The 9,786-nt window shown below is 40.5% G+C and overlaps 1 protein-coding gene across 1 annotated transcript in view; it reads right to left on the bottom strand.

Moving 5' to 3' along the window:
* The window catches only part of rbks (ribokinase), a 34,936-nt gene that overhangs the window by 1,391 nt on the left and 23,759 nt on the right, over positions 1-9,786 (bottom strand). The gene's annotated exons all lie outside the window — the stretch shown is intronic.

The following is a 9,786-nucleotide window of genomic DNA, read 5'->3' as shown; positions in this document are numbered from 1 at the left end:
GTGAGTTATCACAGATTGGAACCCAATTGCATGGCAGTAATTCAATGCATTTGGTCATCTAGAGTTCATAAAGACAACTTGCTGAAGTTGGAAATGAGCATCAGAATGGGGAAGAAAGAAGATTTAGGTTTGCTTAAGTGTGTCAAAAGATAAAATATTGACTGAGCTGCAGTTGCATGAAGAAAAAGCTTTGTTGATATCATACGTCAGATGAAAATAACTAAAACTCAAATAATCAAGCCTCACAACCAGGAGATGCAAAATACCATCTCTGAACGCATAACATTGAAGCTGATGGGTTCCAGTTGCAACTCTGGTACAACTCTGGTCAGCTAAGAACAGGAAACAGAGGCTACAATTTACACAGGCTCCTCAAAATTTCAGAATAACAGATCAGAAAAAGGATACTTGAACAACATGATAGCATAGTTCCATGTTTGTATCAAACGTTCAGCCTCCGGTGTCGTAATGGTGTTGTGGATGTTTTATTGGTAAAGTTTAGATCCTTTATTCTTTATCTTCGTGATTATTGTTGCTGACCCGTGTTGCACGTAAACGCCGTCAAATAAAGACAGATCTTATACAACATAAATGTAAAAAAAAAACTTATTACAGTTGACTCTTCTTCAGTACAGCTCAATGTTTGTTGATCAAATAATGCTACTGTTAACTGCAAAATAAAACAATATATGATTCAGTTTGGTTAATTCTTTACATATAGTAACACATTGTACAACAGTAACTGTAAATTACTAAGAGGTGATGTGGGCTTTTCACATCTAAAATCATTAATTGTGTATTTTAAATGGGAAAATACATTAATTTGATTTTTGCACTTTGTACAATCCTTTTTTTTCACACCACTTCCCCCATAAAAATGTAATGTTTCAACATTAAAAATCACACAAAGGATGCCTTCAGGATTTTTTTTTCTCTCTATGGCCTTTGAGCGTCTGTTCAACAGTCATCACATTTGCACAAACCTGTGGTGTAAACATTTTATCAGCAGTAGAAAACAACTTAACGTTTTTAGACCTCTCCTACTTTCAAATGTGAGAAAATGGAAAAAGCTGAAGTTTAACAGCGTGAAAACAAAACAGAGAGGCTTGAACAGTAGGGGGTGCTGTGGCATTTATCTACTTCGTTTGAACTCCATAAACCTACAACCAGTTATAAAAAATAAATAAATAAAAGGAGGGGAGAGAATGTCTCAGTCAGCTTTTTCTGCACTAAACATCATTGAGAACTTTGCCATTTAATGCATTACTTTTTAAATATTAAACTGAAAAATGAGTTTTGATTTGGTTTAATAATGGATTGTTTTTTACTGATAACTTTGCTAAAAATGGTCAAGCTATTATATTAAAATATTTAAGAATAATAGATTATAAAAAAATATGGCAGCACAACTTGCAAAAAGAATTAATTTAAAGTTAAAAAATAAAAAGGCTGCTTTATTAACTGTTTATAGAAACATGTGGTTTCACTGTAACAGGCAGCAGTTTTGGTATTACCTCATAAATCGTTCCTTTTTCCATCTTGCTCTATTGATAAAGATGGAATGTGCTGTCTACGCCTTGGAGGGGATTGTCTGGTGTAAGGGAGGGGGGGTTCGCTGATGGGAAAAGGAGCAGTGGTATGTAGGGACACGCTCATGTTTAACCGCAAACGGCCCCCCGACGCTGGTTCTCACAAGCCCATGCCATTACTCATCACCACAGCTCTGAGGAGTTCGCTGCACTCCGTCTTCATCCCCCCATCCCCCCTCCATCTTCAGAGTAACTCTTTTGTCTGGGGATAAGTCAAGGAGGCAGAGTAAAAACCACCAATCGTGACCCGGTCAGAGAGGAGGAAGGTTCTGACAAGCTTCTGTGTTCCCAGCATTCACAAATGGTGCTGATTTGACATTTAAAAGGCCGTTATTACTGCTCCCCCTCCCCCATCCTCCTCTGCGTGGAGTGCAGGGATGCTGGAAAGAGTGAGATCAGAGAAGAAACATTTCACAGGCCCATTGGATTTCCACGTTTAAACCCATGGAGTGTTTATGTCTGTCTTTCAGCTGGCCCAGGCCATTCTGCAGCCAGTGTTTGGAGGCTGGGCTTTGCAGGAGACGGCCCCCGTGGTTCGGATCTGGACCCTCTCCCAGGCAAATGTGTCATGACTGATACTGGGATGCTACTTGAGTGGATTTGAGCAATCCTCTGCTGTAAACATGTTGGGAAGGACAGGTTGGGCGATGTGACCATAGAAACAAGAAGATCTTAATCTCTGTCGTCGTGACAGAGTTATTTATTTAACCTCAGCCCTCTTTATGATTCACTCTCAGTCTAATACACCTGTTGTCGTGTCAGTAATCTGCCTTCGAATCCCTTTTAAAACAACTGGCTTTGTCTATTAACACTGTGACAAGGTGGGGCTGGAACAGGTTTCTGTTAGCTAAAAGACAAATCTCTGGTATTTAAAAAGGAATCTATATTTTAATACTATACTAACAATTATTATGACAAGTATGACAACGAATTATACAGATGTGGACAAATATTTGGCAAGGTTGAGTAAAACACGGTAAAATAAATTCACCATTTATTGCAGACGCTTAATCCCATGCTGAAAAGTTAAATAAAATTGGTTTAGTTTTAACGTCTAATGTTTTTTGCATAAAATCACAGGTGACACGTATTGGTTCCCGAAACAAACCTTGTTAAAGGAAAGTAACTAAAGCCATTTTTATCTTTAGCTTACGTTTGCCCTGGGTTATAAATACAACACCACACAGAGGCCATTTCTTTTTAGAAACTGGACAGGATCCACGTTTGTCTCACCTCCTTTACCACCCAGAGAGCAGGATGGCGAGGGAGGTAAAAACTCACTGTCAGAGAACTGCAGCAAAGAAGTTATCAAGTTTCCATAGCAACTATTAGACACCATCTATATACCATATATCATGTTTAGTAGGCATGCAATAAAAAGCCTCTTCTGTCCTACTTCAGCAAGCATAAACGTGGAGTTTGTTGAACTCTGGGACTTTGTGCTTTGGCTGTATGAGACTAAGATTGAACTTTTAGGCAGCAAACATTCCAGGTTGTGTTCAGTGTTGTTCAGTGTGATAAAAACGCCTGAATATGCTTAATAAACTGCATCTTCCACCTACTGTTACCAGGCCTCTGGATCATGGCAATGGCACAAAAAGGAATAATCAAATAATCATATATCCAAACCTTGTAAAATATTACAAGAAATTGCACAAAGTATTATCACATTAGCACAGTAACTGGGTTCAAGACAAAGAACTGGCAGGAGTACCCAACTTGGATACATAGTGCTATTGATACATGCTTATCAGAGGCGTATTGGCAGTGCATGCTGTCTTATGTTGTAGTGGAAATTTTGATAGGTAAACAGGAATAATAACAAAATGCTGCACCATAGATTCCACCTGAGTGTAACCCCTTCACTTTCCATCAAAGAAGCAATACTTGTAATATTTTAAAGTGGTTTTGATCTATAGTTCTTCAGGTATTCTTAAAGGTTTGGTTTAAGACTTTTGCACAACACTAGATAAGAGTTGAACGGAATAATGGGATAAGGAGGTTTAGTGAAACTCGTCGATGTCGATGTATTGGGAACTAAAAATGACTGTATCTGTATGCTTTAAAATCTTTAAAGCTGTTAATTGCCACTACAGAAGCTGGAAGGAAGTAGGCCATTAGCCATTTTAGTACAACTTAATAGTCAGAGAATAAAACGGATAAACCACGACTGTTAAATTCCAATAGCGGTAGAGCAGGCAGCACATTTATTAGCTATTGGTCCTAGCTGGTGCAGCATGGGGTTCGAGCATGTCTCCTATCTTAGCTCATTTCCTGACTGATTGCTGAAGTGTACTGGAATAAATTAGAGAGATTCAAACTGAGATTGGAGTGGACTGAATATCTCATTGTAAGAAAAGCCTGTTATATATTACCAGAATTAATGCTGCTGACTAAACTGAAACAAACGGATTCACCACTTTAAGGAACTGTAAAAATACATTTAGTTAAGAAGAGTGACTTTGTCAGAATCAGAATCCAGCTTAAATGACTGAAAAGGACCATTAAACCTTCCTCTGTCTTAAAAATGAAGTTTCCTTCACCGAGACTGGCATCTGACGCTCCTGGATCAGCTGAATGAAGCTCAACGGGGATGACAAGCGCTACCCCCTTCAGCTGCCCACCAATGCCCTCGACACACTTTGGCGAAGGTTAGATCTGGAGTCCTGTCAGTCAAATGACACAAGCACTTTCTCCGGACGAGCCGTGATGCTGTTATTGGTCGGCCCCGTCCGTTGTGTCTTGACCTCCGCTGCCTTTCCTCTGCCTCTTCTCTGCTCTGAAGTAGAAATTTATGATGGCAGGCTTACAAGATTAACAAAGTGTGCTTCGAGAACTTTTCTACAGCACAGTTAATTCTGAATACTCCCCATGGAGTTGAATCCCTGCCAAGTTGTCGTTTTCATACGTCATTCATTAATCAATGTTTATTTCCATCAAGCGTTTCCTCGTAGTTGGTCGGGTTTGACCAGGGGTCAAAATCTTTCTTTTCACTTCTTTCTTTTCAATAAATATTCTATGTCATTGAACTGAAAATGCAATAGGATGCAGATGCAGCTACTGAAAATCCCCAGAGGTTTTCAAAAAGTTTGTAGCATCTTACAGAAACACAACAGAGTGTGCTTGCAATAAAGAAGTACAGCAGAACATGTCACACAAAACAGCAGTTGTTGTTCTGGTTTCAGACAAAGACGAGCACAGAGAGAGAAGTTTTATAATCAGAAAAGAACTGGATGCGCCCACATGTTTTGACTGACATGAGATCTTTGCAGAAATAAAGCATTTGGATGCCACAGCAGTCGCCAGTGAAAACTAAAGATGGACAGCTTATAGAAAATGCAGATTTGAAAAAAAAAAGAAGAAAAAGAAAAAAAAAACCTGAACCTTTCCAGCCTCCACAGCTCCCCTCTGAGATCCTGCCTGCCGTTCCTGGGTGACAGATGGAGCTGTGTTCAGTTAACTCCTAGCTTACTGCCTCTGTCAATGGAGGGCTCCCCGGGGAGAACGGAGACCAACTGAGGGGCAGCAATGACTCACATTGGCTTTCGCGCCCGGAAGCTTCCTGTGGCACTCGGCCGAGGACTCTGAAGTGGCGAGGGAGGAAGACTCAGAGATCAAACACACATTTAATTGGACCAATTAGGCCCCTCACATGTTTGATCCCTCCTCTGTGCTTTATCTAAGCCCTCTTCTCTGAACAACCCAGAATGACTGACATGACTATAAAGTGGCAGAGGTATGATCTGACATCTGTATTGCTGAGCAGCAGATGGTGGGTCACGTACAGCCCACCATGCATGATGATGTGGCAAAATACCATAACCAGGAGGTATTCCCTTGCTTCAGTCTTCCAGGAAGGAATCTGTACTTTCATTCCTGCTCTCCTTGGAGAAGACTGGGAACAATTGGCCTCACTGGACCCACCGGACTACTGTAATGTCTGGTTTAGAGAGGACTGTCTACCTTTTAGACCTCCCAGGGCAGTGGAAACCAGGCCCACCCAAGTCCTGCAGAAGCAAAGTGGCTCTGTGTGAGTATACTCCATCCACACGAAACTGCCCAGACTCTGATCTCAGCAAGGGAAACCTGAACTCAATTTGAGACAAAAGCGACAGGGGAGACCCAGAGTTGGATGATTTGCTTTGTTATTCATCCAGATTCATGGCCCTGACTCAGACCATAATTGCTCCTCCTGTGTAAAGTGTTATTCAGACAGATGCAGAAGGGGAAGATGATGAAACAGAGTGTGTGAGAAGGGCGGCAAATGCATTCATACTTGATTACTTGAAAACACGAAAAAAGCCTTTTGAATAAAAGGTAAAGCAACTTCAAGTATGGAGATAGGAAGTCTAGTCACTTTCTCATCAAGCACTTAAAAAGACAGAGCCACAGATGTTTGGAAAAGTAAAGTGACAGGAAGGACTCAAGTGCTCCAAATAAGATCCATAGGCTTAAAGATTTGTCATAAAGTGTGGTTATGAATTGTAGTTAAAGGCAGTCAAGATCTCATGTAGATAGCAGTCAGAGTGAATCTTCTTTCAACTGTACTGTTTTTCATCTGTAATTAGATTTGCACTGACTCTTGAAAATATAGATCAAAATTCCTTCCAGACTGTTTTAGGAAAAGATACTTCTGTGTGTTTCAAATATGTGGTAACTCTGCAATAAAAAGACCCAGAACCCTATAATCTGTCCTTAACCCAGCCATTTAACACAACAGAATTAAGTTGTTTGATTGGGGGGGAAAAAGTGTTTTAACAACTACCGTATCTAATGCAACAGTAATACTGTGATTTTCTACTGTACAACTGCTTGAATGGTTGAAAATAACTCTTGATTTGACCCCGTTATGCTGTTAACTCAACTCTTTCATCAGAAGGTTTCTCTAATTCTCCAATATTTTCCCTTACCCTGAAGATATTGACAGTTCATAACCTACTCCACGCTTTGCTCTTTAAAATAACCAAATTTTCCCTTTGATTAGAGTTTGTTGTGCCGCCTGTGGTGCAAAGCAGAACAGTAGCCTGGTTAAAAGTTGCAAGAAACCGCAGTTGAGTCAGCTAGTTGTTCATAGTTGAATTTATACTTCACAATAGTTCTTTAAAAAGGCTTCTCACTCTTGATAGAGATAATCATCAGCAAGTGGATTGCATCATCAGGAAAAGTGAGTGATAACCTGTTAAATTTTTTGCCTCAGTGAAATAAACAAAACAAAAACAAAAGAGGACTTACTGGAAGATGGATTATGATGTCCAAAAGACTTAAACACAATGAGATTTATAGGCCTATCAAAGAACAGAAGAAGTGGGTAATGGGGGCATGCAAGCAGGCCCGACCGCAGCTTTCTGCTGACTGGTAAAGGCCTGAGAGGTGAGTCATGGAAGAGAGGCTGAAGGGGGTTCGAGGGCCATTATGAGGGTTAGTGGTGGTAACAGACTGAGCGAAATCGGGGGGTTAGTTCTTGGAAAGTGACGAGTAGATGCTGCTGTACACTTCAGATACAAACACGCGAGCCTTGTCACTTTTAATTTGTTGCTTTTTCCTCTCTGTCACAATATCGGCTGTGGTTTAAGTGTACATCTTGGTGCGCTGTAAAAGTTTAGCTCCAGTTTAAGAAAATGACTGCAAAGTAAAAGTCCCAAAGGAAAGTATTATGCACTAAACCATTGCACAAACAATAATCCCCTCTCTCTCAGGTCTGATTGAAGATGTGATTAACACCGCTGTGCGATGACGTGCTTGCAACGCAGACCTCACAAAACCCTCAGTGGCAGGAAACATCGAGCCCAGGCTTGTGTGACGAAAACAAGCCACAGAGGCCGGTGTGAAATGACTCAACGACTCTTTTAAAGATTAGAGGAAGCTGATGGTGGTCACCACATCCACACATAAATCTACCAGAGCAACGGATTAGTGTTCGCCTGAGGTGAAGAGGCAGAAAAAAACAAGTGTGAATCTGAAAATTTTCTGCTTAGGAGGATAAACTATCCTGTCAGATTCCATATGACAGTCACAGAACTTAACTACAAAGTTTTTCATTTAATTGTTTAGTTTTCTTAGTTAGATTGAAAGCGTCAGTACACTCTGATGGGTACTTGTGGAAACATTAAAAACAGCTAAGCTCAGGGCTGACAACACTTACAGTAATTTAAAAAGAAGGAGTTTCCATCTAAAATGATGATTTAATTTTCATGTGCCCTTAGTTATTGCTGAGGGTAACATCGAAACTGATTGAACAGATTTCTTATATTCAGCCACTCATAATCTGGTCTTCTTAAATAAAACTCATTGCAAACAATTGTCTTTAATTGTTAGGATTATGTTATAATATTGCAGTCTGTGATGCATTATATGGTGTTGGCAGCATTATGCAGTGAAGACGCTTTTTTTCAGCAGGATCAGAGATTCTGAAGAGAGCAGATTGGAAGATGGAGGGAGCAACTGAGAAATTAGAAAAAATTGTGGCTACACAGACTTGAGGACAACAACATCAAGCATCCAGCCAGAGCAATAATAAAATGGTTTAGATCAATGTGATAAAACGACCCAGTCAAAGTCCAGACATAAGTCCAATTGAGAATATGTGGCAAAACTTGGAAATAGATGTTCAAAGACAGTGTCCATCTTATCTGACTAAGTTGAGCTGTCTTGCAAAGAAAGAAATTCAGTCTCCACAGGAGAAAAACATGTTGCATTTATTTCTAAAAAGTCTTTTTTTGAGGGGGGCTGAATAAACCTACATGTCATTTCAGATTTTTAATTGAGAAAAAATTTTCAAAGTCATGTATAATTTTTGACGTAATTTTGTGTTGGTCAATCACATAAAATGTTAACAAAACACGTCAAACTTTGAAGTTGGGAACCAAAAAAAAAATTATGCACAAAAACAACAATTTAAAATCAATTATGGATGATCGGCAACATCTTAACCTCATATGAGATACTTTTTTCAGGTTGTTTATTTGGTATTATAAAAGACAGCTTAAGCATTATGTTTTTTAGTGGGCAAAAAACGTAGCAGATTCACTTTGTAATTTGCATTTCTAAACTATACACATGCACAACTCTGCATGAACAAGCTTGCAATTAAAGAGACCTGGCAGATCTCAACGAGCTGCTGGAGCTGATTGACAGGAGACATCAGAGCTGTCCGCTCAGATGGCAGTCCTTACCACAAAGGAAAATGTACAGGTGGAGATTTTCTCATTTCAGCTTGATCAACTAGGTTTGTATGATGGTCTAGCATTTCCAGATTCATACTGTTTCTCTCCACTGAGCAAAAAGTTTAGAACTTCTTATTTCCAACTAAGTGACATGAACAGTGAATACTATAGACCCCATTCAGACTAGGGCAGTTATGTAAACTAAAAGAATAAACTAAATAAGACTACATGCTTTTAAAACTGATCTATCAACTGATACAGGAGTCTGATATTTCTACAGATTGAATATAATCCGTACATTATCGGGATCTTGTTCACAAATGAGGGAAAAAGGGAGCGGGAGATCGACAGGTGGATTGGTGCAGCGTCTGCTGTGAAGCGGTCTGTTGTGGTGAAGAGAGAGCTGAGTCAAAAAGCGAAGCTCTCGATTTACCGGTCGATCTACGTTTCCACTCTCATCTATGGTCATGAACTTTGGGTCATGACCAAAAGAACGAGATTGTGGATACAAGCGGCCGAAATGGGCTTTCTCTGTAGGGTGTCTGGGCTCTCCCTTAGAGATAGGGTGAGAAGCTCAGTCATCCGGGAGGGACTCAGAGTAGAGCCACTGCTCCTTCACATCGAGAGGAGCCAGTTGAGGTGGCTCGGGTATCTGGTCAGGATGCCTCCAGGATGCCTCCCTGGTGAGGTGTTCCGGGCACGCCCCACCGGGAGGAGGCCCCGGGGAAGACCCAGGACACGCTGGAGGGACTATGTCTCTCGGCTGGCCTGGGAACGAATTGGGATTCCCCGGAGGAGCTGGAACAAGAGGCTGGGGAGAGGGAAGTCTGGGCCTCCCTTCTGAAACAGCTACCCCCATGACCCGACCCCGGATAAAGCGGAAGAAAATGGATGTATGGATGGATGAATATAACACTTTAAAACTGCCCCAATAGAAATGCGTTAGCTGTGTCAAAGGGTTAATTTTGGTATATTTGGTTCTGAATAATACTTCTATTATTTTCCTATAAAACCATTTGAACAGTGAAGCTGTT

The sequence above is a fragment of the Xiphophorus maculatus genome, chromosome 19 (genome assembly GCF_002775205.1).
Source record: "Xiphophorus maculatus strain JP 163 A chromosome 19, X_maculatus-5.0-male, whole genome shotgun sequence".
NCBI classification, from domain to species: domain Eukaryota; kingdom Metazoa; phylum Chordata; class Actinopteri; order Cyprinodontiformes; family Poeciliidae; genus Xiphophorus; species Xiphophorus maculatus.
This window is presented reverse-complemented; position numbering and strand designations above follow the sequence as displayed.